This window comes from Pelophylax lessonae, assembly GCF_965119305.1.
Source record: "Pelophylax lessonae genome assembly, chromosome: 6".
NCBI lineage: Eukaryota > Metazoa > Chordata > Amphibia > Anura > Ranidae > Pelophylax > Pelophylax lessonae.
The window spans coordinates 317805840-317828345 of record NC_138773.1 but is presented as its reverse complement, the minus strand read 5'-3'; the positions used below and the strand labels follow the sequence as shown (position 1 = coordinate 317828345).

General features: G+C 46.6%; 1 protein-coding gene across 1 annotated transcript in view; it reads left to right on the top strand.

The window, feature by feature from the left end:
* Positions 1-4286: 4286 nt before the first annotated feature.
* Positions 4287-22506, top strand: part of LOC309557741 (E3 ubiquitin-protein ligase RNF14-like) — a gene marked incomplete at its 3' end in the record, with an annotated part of 75113 nt that continues 56893 nt past the window's right edge. Inside the window, exon 1 of the mRNA XM_082260512.1 lies at positions 4287-4507. The remainder of the gene's footprint in view (positions 4508-22506) is intronic.

The window sequence follows — 22506 nt, the reverse complement described above, 5'->3', positions numbered from 1 at the left end:
GTTAAAAGTGCCAATGGTTGTGGAATTTTGTTATAAAACTATATATATGTCTGTGTATGGGGGAGGTTAAAGTGCCACTGATCACTAATACGTGTGGGATTTTTTTTTGGGGGGGGGGTTCCACCAACCCCCAATGGTTGTGTTTTTTTTTTTTTGTAAAGGTGTACATGTAGGGAGGGGGGGGGGGGGTTATAGTGCCACTCCCAACCAATGATTATGGGATTTGTGTGTGTGTGGGGGGGCGTTTAAAATGCCACTGACCACAAATGATTGTGTTTTTTTTTGGGGGGGGGGGGCTATTTAAAGTACCGCTGACCGCTAGGAGTCAGTGGAACTTTTACCCCTCCCAAAATTAAAAACCCACAATCATTGGTGATCAGTGGCATTTTAACACCCACATACATAAATACATACACTTTTACAAAAAAAATCCACTACCATTGGCACTTTTAACTTCCCACGCAAAAAAATAAAAATCTAACAATCTTTGGTGGTTAGTGGCAAATACCCCCCCCCCCCCCCGAAAAAAAAAAAAAAAAACAACACCCCGCAATCTTTAGTGATCACTGCCCCCCCCCCCCCCCTTACACACGCATATACATACATACACCTTTAAAAAATCCACAATCATTTGTGGTCGGTGTAACCCGGCACTTTAACCAGTAGAAGCACTTTATATTTATTGAGGACATTTTATAAATACTATTTACTTGGAATATGTCCTTTTAGGTGGTTTATGAATTGGTAGGAAAATAATTTATTAGGGAGAGTTATATATATTTGCATTGCAAATAATAAGTTCTGTAGAATTTGAGTAACCCAACCCCCCCCCCCCCCCCCCCCACACACACACACACATCCCATCATCATTAGTGCTCAATGGCCCTTTAACCATCTCATTACCAGACACTTCATCACCCTCTTGCTGCCCTGGCCAATTTTCATCTTTCAGTGCTGTCACACTTTGAATTACTCCTTTATGCAACATTGTACCCATATGAAATTTTTATCATTTTTTTTTCACAAAAAAAGAGCTTTCCTTTAGTGCTAATTATTCACTGCTGTTTTTTTATAGTTTGCTTAATAAATGAAAAAAGACCAAAAATTTTGAAAAAAAAAATACATTTTTATTTGTTACTGTTTCAAATAAATAATCTTTCTTCAAAAATGTATGCCAAAATGTATTTTGCTATATTTCTGTGGTACAAAAAAAGCCCAAAAATCTTGAAAAAATTGTTTTTTTTCTTTGTTTCTGTTAAAAAAAGTTGTAAATAAATATTCTTCCTTCATAAATTTAGGGCAAACTGTATTCTGCTACATTCCTTTGGTGGAAATAACCCAATCAGTGTGTATTATGTAGTCTGTAGGAAAGTTGTAAAATCCACAAACAATGGCATAGAAAGTATATCTGAAAATCAAACAACCTTGATGTACAAACGACTTGTCTCATTTCTTGAGGCCGAAAACTCCAGGACAGTACAAATATCACCAAATTCCCCTTTTTGGAAAGCCGACAGTCAAAGGTATTTAGTAAGAGGCATGGAAAGTTTTTTGAAGTTGTAATTTTTTGTCACAATTTTTTTGAAAATTGAAGAAATAAAAAAAAAAAAAGCATTTTTTAACAATTTTTTTTTTTTTTGCATACTGTCACCAGTACAGTAAAGTGTCATCATATAACTGATGTGGTGGTGTTCAGTGATACTGACTGGTGACAGTATGTAAAAAAAAAAAAAAAAAAAAAAACCTTTTAATCATTTTTTTTTTTTCTCTTTTCTTACATTTTTATTCTTTTTTTTTTTCGATTTTTTTACATACTGTGACCAGAGCAATACAGTGTTACCATAGTGATTTTTTTTGGGGATTTTTTTTAACACATCATGATTACTTATAACAGTGATAATGACTGTTATAAGCAACCATATTTTATGAATGAAATCCCATTGCGGCAGACAGCTTGTAGTTCTCAATGGACTATGAGGGCGCTGCTGAGCGCTCTGGTAGTCCAATAATCTTTCTGCTAGGGACAGAGCCAGACATACAGGGGTTGCATGTAGAGGAACTGATCCCTTCATGTAGCTGCTTTAGGAGGGAATTGGATTGGATTGCATTGCAGGCCTCCTCAGACCTCCGTCTAGAGCACTGTGCAGCATTACAGGCCTCCTCAGACCAACGTCCAGAACACTGTGCAGCATTACAGGCCTCATCAAACCTCTGTCCAGAGCACTGTGCAGCATTGCAGGCCTCCATAGACTTCCCTTCAGAGCACTGTGCAGCATTACAGGCCTCCTCCTACCACCGCCCAGAGCACTGTGCAGCATTACAGGCCTCCTCAGACCAACGTCCAGAGCACTGTGCAGCATTACAGGCCTCCTCAGACCTCTGTCCAGAGCACTCTGCAGCATTACAGGCCTCCTCCTACCACCATCCTGAGCACTGTGCAGCATTACAGGCCTGCTCAGACTACCGTCCAGAGCACTGTGCAGCATTACAGGCCTCCTCAGACCTCTGTCCAGAGCACTCTGCAGCATTACAGGCCTCTTCCTACCACCATCCAGAGCACTGTGCAGCATTACAGGCCTCAGACCTCTGTCCAGAGCACTGTGCAGCATTACAGGCCTCTTCAGACCTCTGTCCAGAGCACTGTGCAGCATTACAGGCCTCCTCAAACCTCTGTCCAGAGCACTATGCAGCATTGCAGGCCTCCACAGACTTCCCTTCAGAGCACTGTGCAGCATTACAGGCCTCCTCCTACCACCGCCCAGAGCACTGTGCAGCATTACAGGCCTCCTCAGACCAACGTCCAGAGCACTGTGCAGCATTACAGGCCTCCTCAGACCTCTGTCCAGAGCACTCTGCAGCATTACAGGCCTCCTCCTACCACCATCCAGAGCACTGTGCAGCATTACAGGCCTGCTCAGACTACCGTCCAGAGCACTGTGCAGCATTACAGGCCTCCTCAGACCTCTGTCCAGAGCACTCTGCAGCATTACAGGCCTCCTGAGACTTCCGTTCAGAGCACTCTGCAGCATTACAGGCCTCCTCCTACCACCGTCCAGAGCACTGTGCAGCATTACAGGCCTCCTCAGACCTCTGTCTAGAGCACTATGCAGCATTGCAGGCCTCCTCAGACTTCCGTTCAGAGCACTGTGCAGCTTTACAGGCCTTCTCAGACCACCATCCAGAGCACTATGCAGCATTACAGGTGTCCTCAGACCTCTGTCCAGAGCACTGTGCAGCATTACAGGCCTCTTCCTACCACCATCCAGAGCACTGTGCAGCATTACAGGCCTGCTCAGACCACCGTCCAGAGCACTGTGCAGCATTACAGGCCTTCTCACAGCACCATCCAGAGCACTATGCAGCATTACAGGCCTCCTCAGACCTCTGTCCAGAGCACTCTGCGGCATTACAGGCCTCCTCAGACTTCCATTCAGAGCACTCTGCAGCATTACAGGCCTCATCCTACCACTGTCCAGAGCACTGTGCAGCATTACAGGCCTGCTCAGACCACCGTCCAGAGCACTGTGCAGCATTACAGGCCTCCTCAGACCTCTGTCCAGAGCACTGTGCACCATTAGAGGCCTTCTCAGACCCTCCAGAGTGCCTAAATCTTTATCTGTGAGTTTGTTCAAACCTTAATATCAAAACTATTAACATTATATTAGATTTTTTTTTTTTTTTTTTTACTCCAGGAGTATATAATGAGTTTGGAAATTCTATAGAAATGCTTAAATCATGCATTACAATTTAACTAAACACATTTGAGTTTAGTTGACTAAAATTATTTTATTCGACTAAAATGTTCTGGAGGTTTTAGTCTAATAAAATACGATGACTAAAATGGGACTAAAACTAAAATGGCATTTTAGTCAAAAGACTAAGACTAAAACTAAATCAAAATTCGAAGCCAAAATTAGCACTGGCTCCCATTGACTTTAATGGGACTTGGATTATTGTTTGAACTTGAGTAAAAGTTGCAGAACATCCTGAAAACCTAACCAGGGTACGCTCGGCTCATCCCAACCCTTTACACATAAACCTCCAGCTTCTCAGTGTTTTCTTTTCATTAGGGAATGGCTCAGCTCAGTTCATATTGCTTAGTCATAGAACAACAGGCGGGACGCCAGCAGAACATTCAGCGACTAATCTCAGCTGTCAGCTGGTTTCCCTATAGTGGAGAATAACAAGGGAAGGAGGGGCGGGGGACGGGCACAGGCAGTACACAGAGGCAATGGGCTGCTATGCTCTGCCTAAAGGCAACCCATGCATTCTATGGAGGACTGAATGCAGGAGTGGAGAGGCCAGGGTTCAATGCCTTCCTTGGTTTTCCAGCTCTAAGGCAACACACAGCACCAGAACGCCCAGTCATGGAAGGGGTCCAAGTAACGCCCAACCAGGAACTAGTATCCCAATGCATGATGGAATGTGTAGTTCGCTTTGAGCCAAGAAGGGATAGGCAGAAATTACGTGTGTGCCCATCCACATAGTCCTGGGAGAACGCCGGCAGGTACCTATATAATATTTTGGCTGCCTTTGAGGTTGAATTAGAAAGAACGGATCATTGTTAGGATGACGGGGAGTAATAGGGATAGATTGGTGATTTTGTTGAAGTTATCTCGGAGTGGGGCTTTAAATTAATCTCATTAGAATGTTGGGTGTGTCCAGGACGTCCAAAGTCAAACGAGGATACAAGAAGCTCGCGGCTGCCATAGAAGTCCTGAGCTTGTTTCAGTTTTGGGCAGCCGACTCCCGGCATTGGTGTATAAAGGATCTGGGTAGCTGTAGAGACATCCAATCATTTTTTCCAGTAATTGCGGGTGACCCCCCCCCCCCCACCTGCTCCAGGGTAAAACTGGTTAACCTCTTCTCACCCACCTTGGTGTCTCTTTAGCCACTTAAAGTGATTGTAAAGTCTCTCTCTTTTTTTAAAGAACAAACGTGTTATACTTACCTCCTCTGTGCAGTTGGTTTTGCCCAGACTCTCCTCTTCTTGGGTCCCTCTTCTGTGATTCTGGGCCCTCCCTCCTGTTGATATGGGGGCACCTGAGCCGAGTCACAGCTCCCTGCAGGGGCGTAACTACAGGGGTTGCAGGGGTTGCAATCGCAACCGGGCCCCATGCTCAAGGGGGCCCATGTGGCTCCCCTGTTCACCTGAATAGGAGGGGTGGTGGGGGCAGCATGTAGAGAAATCACTGTCCTCCTTTTTCCTTCTGTAGCTGCAGGAGGAAAATGGAGGAGATTGGTTCCTCTGTATGCTGCCCCCCACCACTCCTCCTATCCAGTATACTTGTGTTCTGCTGTCTCTGGGCCCCTGTGTGCTCCCCTGGTCCCCCCCCCCCTTCTGTGCTGCCCCCCCTTCAGAATTCTCCCTTCCCTCACCGTAATAAAGGGCCCCGCAACTAGAGTAAAGGGTGCCAGGGGTCCAGGGGGCCCTTCATGGTTTCTTGCACCGGGGCCCTGAAGGTTCTAGTTACGCCTCTGGCTCCCTGTGTCCATTCAGAGACGGAGCCGCGACTCTGCCTCACCCCCTTTCTCTCCTGATTGGCTGACTGACTTTAAAGTGGAGTTCCACCCTAATTTTATACTTACCTCCATCTTCTCGCTCCGGGTCACCTGAAAAACAAATGGCTAATCACATTTTTTTTTTTTTTTTTACTTACCTCGTAGCGAAGAAAATATACTTACCTTACTTCCTTTTTCCTCCTTCCTTGGCCACGGCCCGTCGTCACTTCCTGGTTCTGCAATGATTCCTGGGAGCTGAACGTCATCGCTCCCAGGAATCATTGCGCCTGCACCGGCCCCGACGTCAGTTCCGGGGCGCGCGCATCATCCCCTTCTAAACAGCTTCTGGGCATGCCCAGAAGCTGTGGAGGGACGACACGTGTGCCTGGAAGTGACGGCGGGGCCGGCGCAGGGCATCGTGGGACCGAAGAAGGCGGAAGAGGACGCTGAAGAGGATCGCGCTGGATTCAAGCTGCCCACATCTGAGATGGCAGCGCTAGACAAGACTTTTTCAAGGTAAGTATTTGTCCTAACAGGTAAGTGCAACCCGGGACAGATCAGAGGCTAGCCATTGTGGAATGCACTAGCCCTGACTGTCCCGGGGGTATTTAAAAAAAAATAAAAAATCCAGGGTGGAACTCCGCTTTAATTGACAGCAGTGGGAGCCAATCACCCGCGCTGCTGTCTTGGCCAATGAGGAGGGGAATACCGGGCAGCTGAGACACTCCTTCAACATCGCTGGATAAAGATGGGGCTCAGGTAAGTATTTGGGGGGCTGCTGCACACAGAATGCTTTTTATCTTAATGCATAGAATGCACCTTCTGCCTTTACAATTCCTTTAACCACCTCTGGACCGGAAGATTTTCCCCCTTAATGACCAGGCCATTTTTTGCGACATGGCCACTGCATTACTTTAACTGACAATTGCGCGGTCGTGCGACGCTGTACCCAAATACAATTGATGTTCTTGTTTTGCCATAAATAGAGCTTTCTTTTGGTGGTATTTGATCACCTGTGCGATTTTTATTTTTTGCGCTATAAACAAAAAAAAGCGAAAATTCTGGAAAAAAAAAAAAAAACAATATTTTTCACTTTCTGCTATATACCATTCCCAATAAAAAAGTTAAAAATCAAATTCTTTCATAATTTTAGGCCAATTTGTATTCTGCTACATATTTTTGGTAAACAAAATCCCAATAAGTGTATATTGATTGGTTTGCGTGTACAAACTAGGGGAAAGATTTATGTCATTTTTTTTTTTTTTACCAGTAATGGCGGCGATCTTGGATTGTTATTGGGGCTGCGACATTGCGGTGGACAGATCAGACCCCTGACTGACATTTTTGACACTTTTGGGGGGACCAGTAACATTACTACAGTAATCAGTGCTAAAAATATGCACTGTTACTGTAATAATGACACTGGCAGGGAAGGGGTTAACACCAGGGGCAAGCAAAGGGTAAAAATGTGCCCCTAGGGGGTGCTTTCTAACTGTGGGGGGGTGGGCTTGCTGCATGAACACAGAGACCTGTGTTCCTAAATAGGAGGATCCCCGTGTTCATTGCCGACAGAACAGCAGTCTGCCGTGTCTACAAACGGCAGACCGGCGTTCTGCTCCACGGGGAGCGATCGCGGGTGCCCGGCGGCAATAGCGGCCACTGGACTGCAGATCAGCTTCCCTTGTGGCGAATGGGCGCACACGCAGACCCGCGAAGCGACATACAGTTACTTCATTTCGCAGGACAGCGCTGACCTGCCGCAGTATATTTACTACTGGCGGTCGGCAAGTGGTTAAAGTTGATGTGTGTGTAAAGGCAGGCGTCCCAATACTTTTGACAATATAATGTATGTGCCAAGCAAGTGGAAACAGGTTATATAAAATCCTAACTGGATAACTCAAAAACTATTTGATAAAAAAAACACAGTTTCCTTTACATTTTTGTTATACATTGTATCTAATAATAATGGCAGGACAGTACAAACACCCAAAAAAGACCTCTTTTTGGAAAGTAAATTTCCCAATGATGATCTAATTTTTTTGCTACAATTTTTTGAAAATGATGAAGGGGTTAAAGCATGAAACACGGTAATGGTGCACTCGGTAAATTATATGTACGAGTCATACATGGAGAGAGGAGGGGGTGGAGGGGTTAATGTACAGGTCACATATAATGGGAGGATGAAGATGAGGGGGTTATACACAGAATGAGGGAGGGGAAGGGGTTAATACTAGGGTGAGCTGCCGGTTCGGGACATTAATAACCTGGTGTTCAGCCAAGTGGAACCTCCGGCATCAACGGGAAGTGATACGATTACCGGCAGTACTGCTACCTGGGCCAAGGGTGACAGCTTCCTCTCCCGTGACTCATCCCCACCCAGTCCATTAACTGTCAGGGGGGTATACCAGAGGGGATGATAGCTGACAATTTGGGGGTTATGTACTAAAACTCTGCATAGAAACCAATCGGCTTCCAGGTTTTATTACAAATTCTTAATTGAACATGATGAAGGTAGATGCTGATTGGCTGCCATGCACAGCTGAATCAGATTATGAGAGCTCCAGTTTTAGTTAACTGTGTATAGGGAGGGAGGAGAGGAGATGGAAGGAAGGAAAGAAAAGGAAATAGTATAGGGAGGGAGAGATGAATGAGCGAAGGAAGAGAGAAGAGGAAAAGAAATAGTATAGGGAGGGGGGAGAGGAAGGAAAGAAGGGTGGAAGGAGGGGAGGGGGAGGGGGAGGAGAGGAGGGGTGTAGGGTTGTGGAGGTGGGAGAGGAAGGCAGGAAGGGTGGAAGGAGGAGAGGGGAGGGGGGGAGGAGAGCATGGGTGTGGAGGGGGGAGAGGAAGGAAGGAAGGGTGGAAGGAGGAGAGGGAGGGGGGAGGAGAGGAGAGGTGTGGAGGGGGGAGAGGAAGGCAGGAAGGGCGGAAGGAGGAGAGGGAGGGAGGGAGGGGGGAGGAGAGGAGGGGTGTGGAGGGGGGAGAGGAAGGGTGGAAGGAAGAGAGGGGAGGGTGGGAGGAGATGAGGGGTGTGGAGGGGGGAGAGGAAGGAAGGAAGGGTAGTAGGAGGAGAGAGAGGGGGGAGGAGAGGAAGGGGCGTGGAGGGGGGAGAGGAAGGAAGGAAGGGTGGAGGGAGGAGAGGGAAGGTGGGAGGGGAGGAGGGGAAGGAAGGAAGGGTGGAAGGAAGAGAGGGGAGGGGGAAAGGGAGGAGAGGAGGGGTGTGGAGGGGGGAGAGGAAGGAAGAAAGGATTGAAGGAGGAGATGAGAGGGGGGGTAGAGGAGAGGAGGGGAGGGGTGTGAAGAGGGGAGAGGAGGGAAGGAAGGGGGGAAGGAGGAGAGGAGAGGAGAGGAGGAGTGTGGAGGGGGAGAGGAAGGAAGGAAGGGTGGAAGGAGGAGAGGGAGGGGGGAGGAGAGGAGGGGTGTGGAGGGGGGAGAGGAAGGAAGGAACGGTGGAAGGAGGAGAGGGGAGGGGGGAGAGGAAGGAAGGAAGGGCAGAAGGAGGAGAGGGGAGGTGGGGGGGAAGGGTGTGGAGGGGGGAGAAAGGAAGGAAGGGTGGAAGGAAGAGAGGGGAGGATGGGAGGAGAGGGGGGTGTGGAGGGGGGAGAGGAAGGAAGGAACGGTGGAAGGAGGAGAGGGGAGGGGGGAGGAGAGGAGGGGTGTGGAGGGGGGAGAGGAAGGAAGGAAGGAAGGGCGGAAGGAGGAGAGGGGAGGTGGGGGGGAAGGGTGTGGAGGGGGGAGAAAGGAAGGAAGGGTGGAAGGAAGAGAGGGGAGGGGGAAAGTGAGGAGAGGAGGGGTGTGGAGGGGGGAGAGGAAGGAAGGAAGGGCAGAAGAAGGAGAGGGGAGGTGGGGGGCGGGGGAGTGTGTGGAGGGGGGGAAGGAAGGAAGGAAGGTTGGAAGGAAGAGAGGGGAGGGGAAAGTGAGGAGAGGAGGGGTATGGAGGGGGGAGAGGAAGGAAGGAAGGATTGAAGGAAGAGAGGGGAGGGGGGAGTAAAGGAGAGGAGGGAAGGGGTGTGGAGGGGGGGAGAGGAAGGAAGGGGTGAAGGAGGAGAGGAGGGGTGTGGAGGGGGAGAGGAAAGAAGGGTGGAAGAAGGAGAGGAGTGTGGAGGGGGGAGAGGAAGGAAGGAAGGGCAGAAGGAGGAGAGGGGAGGGGGGGAGGAGAGATGAGGAGGGGTGTTCTATCAGAATACCGCTACCCATCAGAAAATGCAACGGAATAGACGTTGCAAACAAAATTGCTTATTGCGCATGCACTATGCGTTCCAACATGGCCGCTGTCAATGTAGCTGTAAGTGCTCTGGGGTCTCAGCTCACAGTCTTCAATGATCATAGTACAGGTAACCACACTAAGTCTATGTTTCCACTAGTGCAACTTGTCATGCGACTTTGGACATACAAAGTCACATGACAAGTCACAGCCCATTATTTCAATAGCACCAGTTCCCATCTATGCAACTTTAAAAATCAGCGACATGGAAAAGGTACCTGCACTACTTTGATGCAACTTTCTCTCTTTCTCTCCCTCCCTCCCTCTCTCACTTTCTTTCTCTCTCTCTCAGGGGAAGTTGCTGGCCTAAACAAAGCTATGAAGACAGGAGGAGAACATGGTGAAGGATAGGAGGGATGGGGAGGGGGGGGGGCTGGGCAGGTCTGGGCATGCCTGTCTGAGAAAGACTGACAACCTTTTCAGGAAGTGAAAGACAGCTTATCAAATTCAGATAAAGGGAGATAGTGATGTTGGTGAAGAACAGGAAGAAGCTGATTGTCTAGTTTAGATAAGACTTTTTAAGCTACACAAGCAGCTAGCCAGAACATGAATAATATCAAAGATAAAGATATTTAACATACTATTAATAAGATTGTATTATGATTGGAGTTTCCCTTTAACTCAACTTATATTTTGAAATTGACTATTTCATCGCGAGCAAGTGAAATAGTCTATTTCACTATATAATCAGTTTGGCGCTGTGCAGTGCGGGGTGTACCAAGATGGCCGCCACCACCTTCTACCTGTAGACTTGTCACTGTATTTACTATAATACAGTAAAACCTTGGATTGTGAGCATAATTCGTTCCGGAAGCATGCTTGTAATCCAAAGCACTCGTATATCAAAGCGAATTTCCCCATAAGGAATAATGGAAACTCAGATGATTCGTTCCACAACCATTTATTCATAAATCCTTCAGTTTATAGTCCATATAAAAAGATTATAGCATTGCGATAGGTGGTGTAACCATAAAATGTCCATCCACAAATATCCGCTTCCACAAGGGGATTAGAAGCAAAATCCAGCAGGAGCTACAGGGTATCAAAGAGAACAGAGGCGCCTCTAAGTGTAGCAATATGGTTCCATTTAATGAAGGTACAACATTTAGCAACTCACATGGTTGATGAATAAAACAGGCACATCTAAGTATGCAGGCATCTGGGGTAAAGCTGTCCACATAGACTATCTTCTGCACCGCCGGCTGCTAGTCTGTAATCCTGACCGGGAAGACCACCCTGCAGTAAAGCGATCTGAAAGCGAGGGGCAGCATGGAAGGGATGATGTAGATGGCGGTGCGGAGGATGGTCCTATGTGGACAGCTTTACCCCTGATGCCTGCATCCTTAGATGTGCCTGTTCCAATCATAAACCATGTGAGTTGCTAAATGTTGTACCTTCATTAAATGTAACCATATTGCTACACTTAGAGGTGCCTCTCTTCTCTTTTATACTCAGCTGTGACTTGAGGCTACTTGTATATCAAGACATTGCTTGCATATCAAGTCAAAATTTATTTGAAAATGTTGCTTGTCTTGCAAAGCGCTCTTAAACCAAGTTACTTTCAAACCAAGGTTTTACTGTACTAGTAATAATTTAATAATAAAAAATGTTATACTGTATTTAAGTATATAAGGTGAGTTTACTGCTAAAATAAGTGTGAAATTGAAGCCTTGCTTGGTGTAAGAAGACATTCGCTATTGGAACGTAATCAAACCAATTGGAATGCATAGCAGCCATGTTGGAATGCATAGCGCATGCGCAGTGAGTATTGCTTGCTCAGAACGTCACTTTCGTTACATTTTCTGAAGAGTAGGTGCTGAGGGGTTAATGCTTATATTCTAATGACAAGATACTGAGGGGTAATGCACATACATTTAAGCAGCTTACACTGCTGACAAGTCACTGAGGGTTTACTGATTTTTTCTTTTTCTTTTTTTTTTTTTGGGGGGGGGGGGAGTTATCTGTCATTCTATGGCATGTGGTCAGTGGAATGGTTCATGCACGTATACTGCAGACTGGTCACTGATGGATTAATGCACATACACTGCACACTGGTCATTGATGGGTTAATGCACATATACAGCAAACTGTTTACTGATGGGTTAATGCACATATATAGCAGACTGGTCACTGATGGGTTAATGCACATATACAGCAGACTAGTCGCTGATGGGTTAATGCACATATACAGCAGACTGGTCACTGATGGGTTAATGCACATATACAGCAGACTGGTCACTGATGGGTTAATGCACATATACAGCAGACTGGTCACAGATGGGTTAATGCACATATACAGCGGACTGGTCACTGGTGGGTTAATGCACATATACAGCGGACTGGTCACTGGTGGGTTAATGCACATATACAGCGGACTGGTCACAGATGGGTTAATGCACATATACAGCGGACTGGTCACAGATGGGTTAATGCACATATACAGCAGACTGGTCACTGATGGGTTAATGCACATATACAGCAGACTGGTCACTGATGGGTTAATGCACATATACAGCGGACTGGTCACTGGTGGGTTAATGCACATATACAGCGGACTGGTCACTGGTGGGTTAATGCACATATGCAGAGGACTGATCACTGATGGGATAATGCACATATACAGCGGACTGGTCACTGATGGGTTAATGCACATATACAGCAGACTGGTCACTGGTGGGTTAATGCACATATGCAGAGGACTGATCACTGATGGGTTAATGCACATATACTGAGGACTGGTCACTGATGGGTTAATGCACATATACAGCGGACTAGTCACTGATGGGTTAATGCACATATACAGCGGACTAGTCACTGATGGGTTAATGCACATATACAGCGGACTGGTCACAGATGGGTTAATGCACATATACAGCGGACTGGTCACTGGTGGGTTAATGCACATATACAGCGGACTGGTCACAGATGGGTTAATGCACATATACAGCGGACTGGTCACTGGTGGGTTAATGCACATATGCAGAGGACTGATCACTGATGGGTTAATGCACATATACAGAGGACTATATATGCTCCCCCAAATTTTTTTCCTGTTTATTATGTATTCGGTCTGACCAGACTATCGAGGTTGAGCAGCCCTCCCCACCCCCCACATACACCTGTACTCAATCAGTGTCCACCATCAAGTGGATATAGGAGGAGTCCCCTGTAGTGCATTTGCACATCTTCCCCAGCAAGGAGTATTATCTCCAAGGGTTAGAGAGGCTGGATTCATCTCTTTTTCATGGATAGTGTAGGACCCACTGATAATGGGGTACTTTGACGCAGTAGTGGGCTTGAGCACGATATGGCCATATGGTGGGACCAAACCCCCATTTTTATTTATGGACTCTCTTCAGATTTGGTAGTAATTTCTTTTGCATTTGCGTGCTATTCTTTTTTAATATACTGAGGACTGGTCACTGATGGGTTAATGCACATATACAGCGGACTGGTCACTGATGGGTTAATGCACATATACAGTGGACTGGTCACTGATGGGTTAATGCACATATACAGCGGACTGGTCACTGATGGGTTAATGCACATATACAGCGGACTGGTCACTGATGGGTTAATGCACATATACAGCGGACTGGTCACTGATGGGTTAATACACATATTCAGTGGACTGGTCACTGATGTGGTAAAGTTAGGCCCAGGGTAGAAGAGAGAAGCCTGGATGCAGGGCTGGCATGACTGGGTTAAAAGGGGTCGGACATAGGAGGAATTTTGGAGAGAAAAAGTAAATAATGAGGTGATACTGGATTGGTGGAAAGTATGGAGCAGGAGGGGCTTCAGAAGTTTGGGAATGTAGGAAGTAGTTGGGAAGAGTCAGTCGGGTGAGACCCTGGAAGGGACAACGTCCCTCCCTCCCTCCCTTAGAGTTAAAGGTTTTTTAATGACGATTCGGTCTTTGTTTTGTCATTTACAAGTTCTGGGTTTTGGCATTTTTGTCATAGCGGCTGGCGGGGCACGAGGTCCTTGGATGTGTTATGATTAGGTGCAAAAAAGTACATTCGTAAGGAACCGTCTTGGGTACGGCTCCCATTATTTTGGCTGGTGGTACCTGTGATACTGGTGTGTCTCCGGAGGCCTATAATGGTGGTTTCACTTAAAGCGTTTGCACACGAGGACCTTGGGGCTCCTTGGAATACGGTCTGTGTCTTCATATGTTAATATGTTTAATATGTTATTTATATTTGGTTAATAAAAGGCTGCTATGGCCATTAAAACTCCAGTTGGTGTCATGTCTGCATAATTTATTATAGTGGTCATTGGAGTGGTGGTCAGGTCTGGGAGAAAACATCTTTTGTACCTAGTCATGCACATATACTGTGGACTGGTCACTGATGGGTTAATGCACATATACTGCGGACTGGTCACTGATGGGTTAATGCACATATACAGCGGACTGGTCACTGTTGGGTTAATGTACATATATTCCGGACTGGTCACTGATGGGTTAATACACATATAGCGCAGACTGGTCACTGATGGGTTAATACACATATAGCGCAGACTGGTCACTGATGGGTTAATGTATGTATACTGCAGACTGGTCACTGATGGGTTAATGCACATACACTGCAGACTGGTCACTTTTGGGTTAATGTACGTATATTGCGGACTGGTCACTTATGGGTTAATGCACATATACTGCAGACTGGTTACTGATGGGTTAATGCACATATACTGCAGACTGGTCACTGATAGGTTAATGCTCATGTAGTGCAGACTGGTCACTGATGGGTTAATACACATATACTGTAGACTGGTCACAGATGGGTTAATACACATATAGCGCAGACTGGTCACTGTTGGGTTAATGCACGTATACTGCAGACTGGTGACTGATGGATACTACAGACTGGTCACTGATTGGTTAATGCACATACACTGCAGACTGGTCACTGTTGGGTTAATGTACATATATTCCGGACTGGTCACTGATGGGTTAATGCACATATACTGCAGACTGGTCACTGATGGGTTAATGCACATATACTGCAGACTGGTCACTGATGGGTTAATGCTCATATAGTGCAGACTGGTCACGGATGGGTTAATTCACATATACTGCAGACTGGTCACTGATGGGTTAATACATATATAGCGCAGACTGGTCACTGATGGGTTAATGCACATATACTGCATACTGGTCACTGATGGGTTAATGCTCATATACTGCAGACTGGTCACAGATGGGTTAATACACATATAGCGCAGACTGGTCACTGTTGGGTTAATGTACATATATCGCGGACTGGTCACTGATGGGTTAATGCACATATACTGCAGACTGGTCACTGATGGGTTAATGCACATATACTGCAGACTGGTCACTGATGGGTTAATGCTCATATAGTGCAGACTGGTCATGGATGGGTTAATTCACATATACTGCAGACTGGTCACTGATGGGTTAATACATATATAGCGCAGACTGGTCACTGATGGGTTAATACACATATAGCGCAGACTGGTCACTGATGGGTTAATACACATATAGCGCAGACTGGTCACTGATGGGTTAATACACATATAGCGCAGACTGGTCACTGATGGGTTAATACACATATAGCGCAGACTGGTCACTGATGGGTTAATGCACATACACTGCAGACTGGTCACTCATGGGTTAATGCACATATACTGCAGACTGGTCACTGATGGGTTAATGCACATATACTGCATACTGGTCACTGATGGGTTAATGCACATATACTGCAGACTGGTCACTGATGGGTTAATGCACATATACTGCAGACTGGTCACTGATGGGTTAATGCACATATACTGCAGACTGGTCACTGATGGGTTAATGCACATATACTGCATACTGGTCACTGATGGGTTAATGCACATATACTGCAGACTGGTCACTGATGGGTTAATGCACATATACTGCAGACTGGTCACTGATGGGTTAATGCACATATACTGCAGTTGTAAAACCAGTTAGACAGCTGTGTGTACTGGAGGGACCGCCCCGCTACTGGTATGGATACAATGGAGTGATGTGTGTGTGTGTGTGGGGATATGGGGAAGACTGATGTGAGTCACAACACACAATCCTGGACTATGTACAGTCTGTAGTTACTAAGAAGCAATGAGATCCTGAGACTATGGGACAAGAATGTGATTGGTCAGATATGAATAGAATCCATAAAAGTATCAATAATAACATTTACAATAACACTAAGCGGTCTATTTATAGTAACCTGCAGAACTGTTTATCCAGCAAACCTGAATGAACATTCTTATTGTGTGAACTCTGGAAAAACATGCCTTTCCTCTAGGATATGTTCTCTTCTGAATGAATTTATTTATTTTTGCGCAATAATAGAACACCACTAGATGGAGCTAGGGAGCATACAAAAATAACAATGTAACAATTCTAGAGAATGCTAGAGGGAATCGGCAAATACATGCAACCAAAACCAATCCATTTTTTTTTTTGATAATTCTTGGAAGGGAAAAACTCCACTGAAAGAGGACCAGAAAAAGACAGCAACAGAGAAGGTGAAAAATAAAAGTACCAGCCGACAAAACTGGCGAATCAGAGGAGCAAAAAAGAAGGAAGAAAATAGAGTAATCCATCTATCCCAGTTCCCCTTAACCACTTCTGGACTGGAAGGATTTTCCCCCTTAGGCTCCATTCACACCTGGACGTTTTTGAGTGTTTTTCAGCTCCAAAAACGTTAAAAAAAAAACGTTCCAAAACGCCCATCAAGTAAAACCCCATTCATTTAAATGGCCCCTGTTCACATCTGAGCATTTTGCAAAACGCCTGTAGCTGAAAAAAAGTACATGAGCTTCTTTTTGGGCTGATTACCAGCGTTTTTGATGGATGTTAATGCCTGCCTCCAAAAACGCCTGAAAAAAACGCCTGAAAATCGCGGTAAAAAACGCAGTAAAACACTACGCTCAAGTGTGAATGCAGCCTTAATGACCAGGCCATTTTTTGTGATTCGACACTGCGTTACTTTAACTGACGGTCGTGCAACGCTGTACCAAAATAAAATTGATGTAGTTTCTTCCCCACAAATAGAGCTTTCTTTTGGTGGTATTTGATCACCTGTGCGATTTTTTATTTTTGGCGCTATAAACAACAAAAAAGTGACAAATCTGAAAAAAAAAAACAATATTTTTCACATTTTGCTATATAACATTGCCCAAAAAAAGAAAAAAAAAAATCAAAATCATAATTTTATCCTTTTAGGCCGATTTGTATTCTGCTACATATTGGTTAAAAAAAAATCGTAATAAGCGTGTTTTGATTGGTTTGTGCAAAAGTTATCGTGTCTACAAACTAGGGGAAAGATTTATGTCATTTTTATTTTTGTAATGGCAGTGATCTGTGATTTTTAGTGGGACTGCAACAGAACAGCCCCCTAACTGACATTTTTGGACACTTTTGGGGGGACCAGTGACATTACTACAGTAATCAGTGCTAAAAATATGCACTGTTACTGTAATAATGACACTGGCAGGGAAAGGGTTAACACAGTAGGTGATCAAGGGGTTAAATGTAAGCCTAGGGGAGTGTTTCTAACTGTATAGGGGTTGGGCTTTTGGAATGATCAGAGACCTGTGATCCTATATAGAAGGATCACAGGAGCTCTGCGATCATTCCAGAGAGAAGAACAGTCAGCTGTGTTTACAACAGCCGACCGTCCTTCTCTCTCAGCGGGGAGAGATCGCCGTTGCCCGAGCGTTGGGAGCGCATGGGGTATTTGTGGGGAAGGATTTCCCCCCCTTAATGACCAGGCCATTTTTTGCGATTCAGCACTGCATTCATTTAACGGACAATTGCGCGGTTGTGTGACGCTGTACCCAAATAAAATTGATTTCCTTTCTTCCCACAAATAGAGATTTCTTTTGGTGGTATTTGATCACCTGTGCGATTTTTTATTTTTTGCGCTATAAACAAAAAAAGAGCGACAATTCGTCCATTTTTTCATCATTTTAGGCCAATTTGTTTTCTGCTACATATTTTTGGTAAAAAAAATCCAAATAAGTGAATTTTGATTGGTTTGCACAAAAGTTATTGCATCCACAAACTAGTGGAAAGATTTATGTCATTTTTATTTATTTTACTAGTAATGGCGGTGATCTGCGATTTTTAGTGGGACTGCGACATTGCGGCGGACAGATCTGACCCCTAACTGACATTTTTGACACTTTTGGGGGGACCAGTGACATTACTACAGTAATCAGTGCTAAAAATATGCACTGTCACTGTAATAATGACACTGACAGGGAAGGGGTTAACACAGTGGTGATCAAAGGGTTAAGTGTGAACCTAGGGGAGTGTTTTCTAACTGTATGGGGGTGTGGCTTGTGAAATGACCATAGAGACCTGTGTTCCTATATAGAAGGATCACAGGCGCTCTGTGATCCTTCCAGGGAGAAGAACGGTCAGATGTGTTTACAACAGCCGACCGTCCTCCTCTCTCAGCAGGGAGCGATCGCTGGTGCCTGGTGGCAATCGTGGCCGCCTGGCAGCAATCGCGGCCGCTGGCCCCGTAGATCGGCATCCCCGCTGCCTAGTGGGGACGGGAGCGCGCCGCCGCCAGCACACTCGCCCTCCAGCACCACCCCTGCGAGCCGACATACCGATACATCGATTCGCGCAGCCGAGCCAGCTTTCCGCAGAATATATGTGGCAGGAGGATGGCAAGTGGTTAACAAAAAAAAGTAAAAAAAAAAAAAACAGCGGTGATGAAATACGATAAAAAGAGTTCTATTTTTGTTTTGAAAAAATGATAAACATGTCCTATGGGTACAGCATTGCATGACCGCGCAATTGTCATTCAAAGTGTGAGAGCGCTGAAAGCTAAAAAGAGGTTAATATCAGCCGTAAGGTGTGTTAGTCACAGCCTTTGCCTTGTGACCTTTCCCCAACTCCGACCAAGCCGGGGATTCCCTCTGAGACTCACAAGAGACTCGCCCTTATCAGCGCCGCCGCCTACACCACATGGACTTTGTGTCCTGGATAGAGGAAGGAACAGGGAGCCGGCGTTGGATCAGCAGGTGGTAAGACAGAGCGTTAGCTCCTTTGACATGCTACATTAACCCTTTGGTGCTGTTCTCTTTGCCTAAAGACAATTATTCAAATGATATAAAAAATTAAAAAGACCAAACTGGCGCTGAACCATCAGGTGATTTGTTGTGTAGTTAACCTCCCTGGCGGTATTCCCGAGTGTGGCTTGGGGGTTAATTCTCAGTACCAAAAGTGGTAACCCCCGAGCCACACTCGGGATTACCCCAGAATCACACTCACTTTCCCTGCGATCCCCCCGCCGTCTTCCCCCGCCGTCCTCCAGCCATCCTCCCGCTATCCTCCCCTGCCCTCCTCCAGCCATTCTCCTGCTATCCTCCCCCGCCGTCGTCCAGCCATCCTCCCGCTACCCTCCCCCGCCGTCGTCCAGCCATCCTCCCGCTACCCTCCCCCGCCGTCGTCCAGCCATCCTCCCGCTATCCTCCCCCGCCGTCCTCCAGCCATCCTCCCGCTATCCTCCCCCGCCGTCGTCCAGCCATCCTCCCGCTATCCTCCCCCGCCGTCCTCCAGCCATCCTCCCGCTATCCTCCCCCGCCGTCGTCCAGCCATCCTCCCGCTATCCTCCCCCGCCGTCGTCCAGCCATCCTCCCGCTATCCTCCCCTGCCATCCTCCCCTGCCCTCCTCCAGCCATTCTCCCGCTACCCTCCCCCGCTGTCGTCCAGCCATCCTCCCGCTATCCTCCCCCGCCGTCCTCCAGCCATCCTCCCGCTATCCTCCCCCGCCGTCCTCCAGCCATCCTCCGGCTATCCTCCCCCGCCGTCCTCCAGCCATCCTCCCGCTATCCTCCCCCGCCGCCCTCCAGCCATCCTCCCGCTATTCTCCCCCGCCGTCCTCCCCCGCCATCCTCCCCTGCTGTCCTCCAGCTATCCTCCCGCTATCCTCCCCCGCCGTCCTCCAGCCATCCTCCCGCTATCCTCCCCCGCCGTCCTCCAGCCATCCTCCCTCTGTCCTCCCCCACCGTCCTCCAGCCATCCTCCCTCTGTCCTCCCCCGCCGTCCTCCCCCGCCATCCTTCCGCTGTCCTCCTGCCGTCCTCCCGCTGTGTGCTCAGCCGATGCCAGCACCTTTCTTCCGGTTCCATTCCCTGCGAGCGTTGCGACGCAGGGGGGGGGAACCGGTGGCAATTTCAAAAATATAAATACACCAAATGAGATGATAGAAAGCTGTGATCGGATTACACTGTATCATCCCATTTCACCACAGCATTTCACCTGGTGACTTTTCCAGTGCCCTGCCTGTGCTTTTTCAGTTCTTTGTGCCTGGAAAATAGAGAATGAGCATGGCGTCCAAAAAGCGTTCTTTTTGCGCAAAAGCGCTTTTAGACGAACTGGAAAACAGCGACAGCGAAGCGGAGATACTTGAAGAACAGAGCGATAGCGATTTGTGGGAAAATTCGTCTTTAGGTACGGAAAGTGAGGACAGTGATGATTCTGATGTCTCTTTCTGGCACATCGCTTGTGGAATTTGGGAAGTTTATCAAATGATTCTTCAGAATTTCCAACGGAGCGATGTGTCAGAAAGAGACATCAGAATCCTTGCTGTCCTCACTTTCCGTACCTGATGACCAATTTTCCCACCAATCGCTATCGCTCAGTTCTTCAAGTAATTCAGTTTCGCTGTCACTGTTTTCCAGTTCGTCTAAAAGCGCTTTTGCGCAAAAAGAACGCTTTTTGAACGCCATGGTCGTTCTCTATTTTCCAGGCACAAAGAACTGGAAAAGCAAAGGCAGGACACTGGAAAAGTCCCCAGTAGGGATGATCGAATGGTTCAGGTCGACCATCGGTTCGACCCGAACATTGGCTGTTCGAAATTCGGCCGAATTCCAAACTTTATGCGGTAAAAGTTTGGAATTCGGCAACCAGAACCGCCCAAAATGCAATGGGACAGGAACTGGGCTTTAAAAGCCAGTGATTGGACCAGAAACGTCAGTAAAAGCGAATTGAGGGGTCAGGAGTCTGCTAGGAATGTGATTGGAGTGACTAGGGGGTCCAGAGTCCAATCAGTAGTGAATACGCCCCCCAGTATATAACATAGCCCCACCAAATCTCTAGCACTTTAATAGAGAGGCTGTGGAAGAGAGTGGAAGCAGTTCTGTTACTTCTGCTGCTCCAGTGTCATTTAGCAATTATTAGTGTGAGGAAAGGGATATGCAGTGTAGTTAGGGTACTATATACCACTATAGTTAGATTCAAAAATCTAGTTTCTGTAGGGAAAGTGTTAAGTGTCAGGGTGACCGTAATGTAGTTTAGGGTGAACTGACTCTGACTGCTATGCCAGGGTGACCAAACTCATCCATGTCAGGGTGACCGCCAGAAAAAAAAGATAATTTTTCTTAGAATTTTTAGTAGAGCAGGGATGGGGTTCAGCTCCTTTCACACCTGGGCGTTTTTGTTTCAGGCGTTTATTGGGCTTTTTTGTGGATGTCTTTGGAGGCAGGCATGACATCTGAACTTCTGTATAGGGGTATCTGATCGCATGTACGGGGCTTTAGTCCGTAGGGTTCAATATTGAGTTGGCCCACCCTTTGCAGCTAAAACAGCTTCAACTCTTCTGGGAAGACTGTCCACAAGGTTTAGGAGTGTGTCTATATATATATATACTATATTATAAAAAGTATTTCCTTTATATGCACATGAACTGGCATCCCAGTCTTAGTCTGTAGGGTCCACAAGGTTTAGGAGTGTGTCTATGGGGATGTTTGACCATTCTTCCAGAAGTACATTTATGAGGTCAGGCACTGTTGTTGGAGAGAAGGCCTGGCTCACAGTCTCCACTCGAATTAATCCCAATGGTGTATTATCAGGTTGAGGTCAGGACTCTGTGCAGGCCAGTCAAGCTCCTCCACCCCAAACTCGCTCATCCATGTCTTTATGGACCTTGCTTTGTGTACTGGTCCAAGTCATTTGGTGGGAGGTTGTTTTTCAGGGATTGGGTTCAGCTCCTTAGTTCCAGTGAAGGGAACTCCTAAGGCCTGAGCATACCAAGACATTTTGGTCAATTTCATGCTCCCAATTTTGTGGGAACAGTTTGGAGGTGGCCCCTTCCTGTTCCAACATGACTGCGCACCAGTGCACAAACAAGGCATTGACATTCCTCACATTGCACTTTAGTTGCACTTTAAACCTAACGGTGAAATGTTTGGTATGCAATGTATAGTGTGTTCACCTAATAGGCTTGACACCTTCTATAAACTGAATTACCCTCCTCTCTTGCGCCACCTCACATCACTCTTATCACAATGGTCCTCTTTACCTATTTTGTGGACGGGTAGGTGTGCAGCTGTAAATATTACCATATTACTCCCAGCTTACTACTTAGCCCAGCATCGAACCTCCAGGTTCCTTTGGGCTTCACTGAAACCTCGGCTCTCAGAGCAGTTCTTAGAAACTCCTAAAACACGGGGTGGTTTGGGTCTACCCAACTGTACAAAATATTATTACTCTGCTCATATAGCGCAACTTCATAAATACCATTCTATTCTTCTCTGTGTGAGCATTGAAGCAGTTGACTGTGGCCACCTCTCTGTGGCCAGTCTGTTATGGCTAGCTCCCTCAGATCGTAAATTTGTAGTTAACCCTATTACTTTCTTTACTGTTAGGGCTACAAGATTGTGGAATTCTCTACCACAAGAGGTGGTTTCTGCGGGAAGTATGGTGGCTTTCAAAAGACTCTTAGA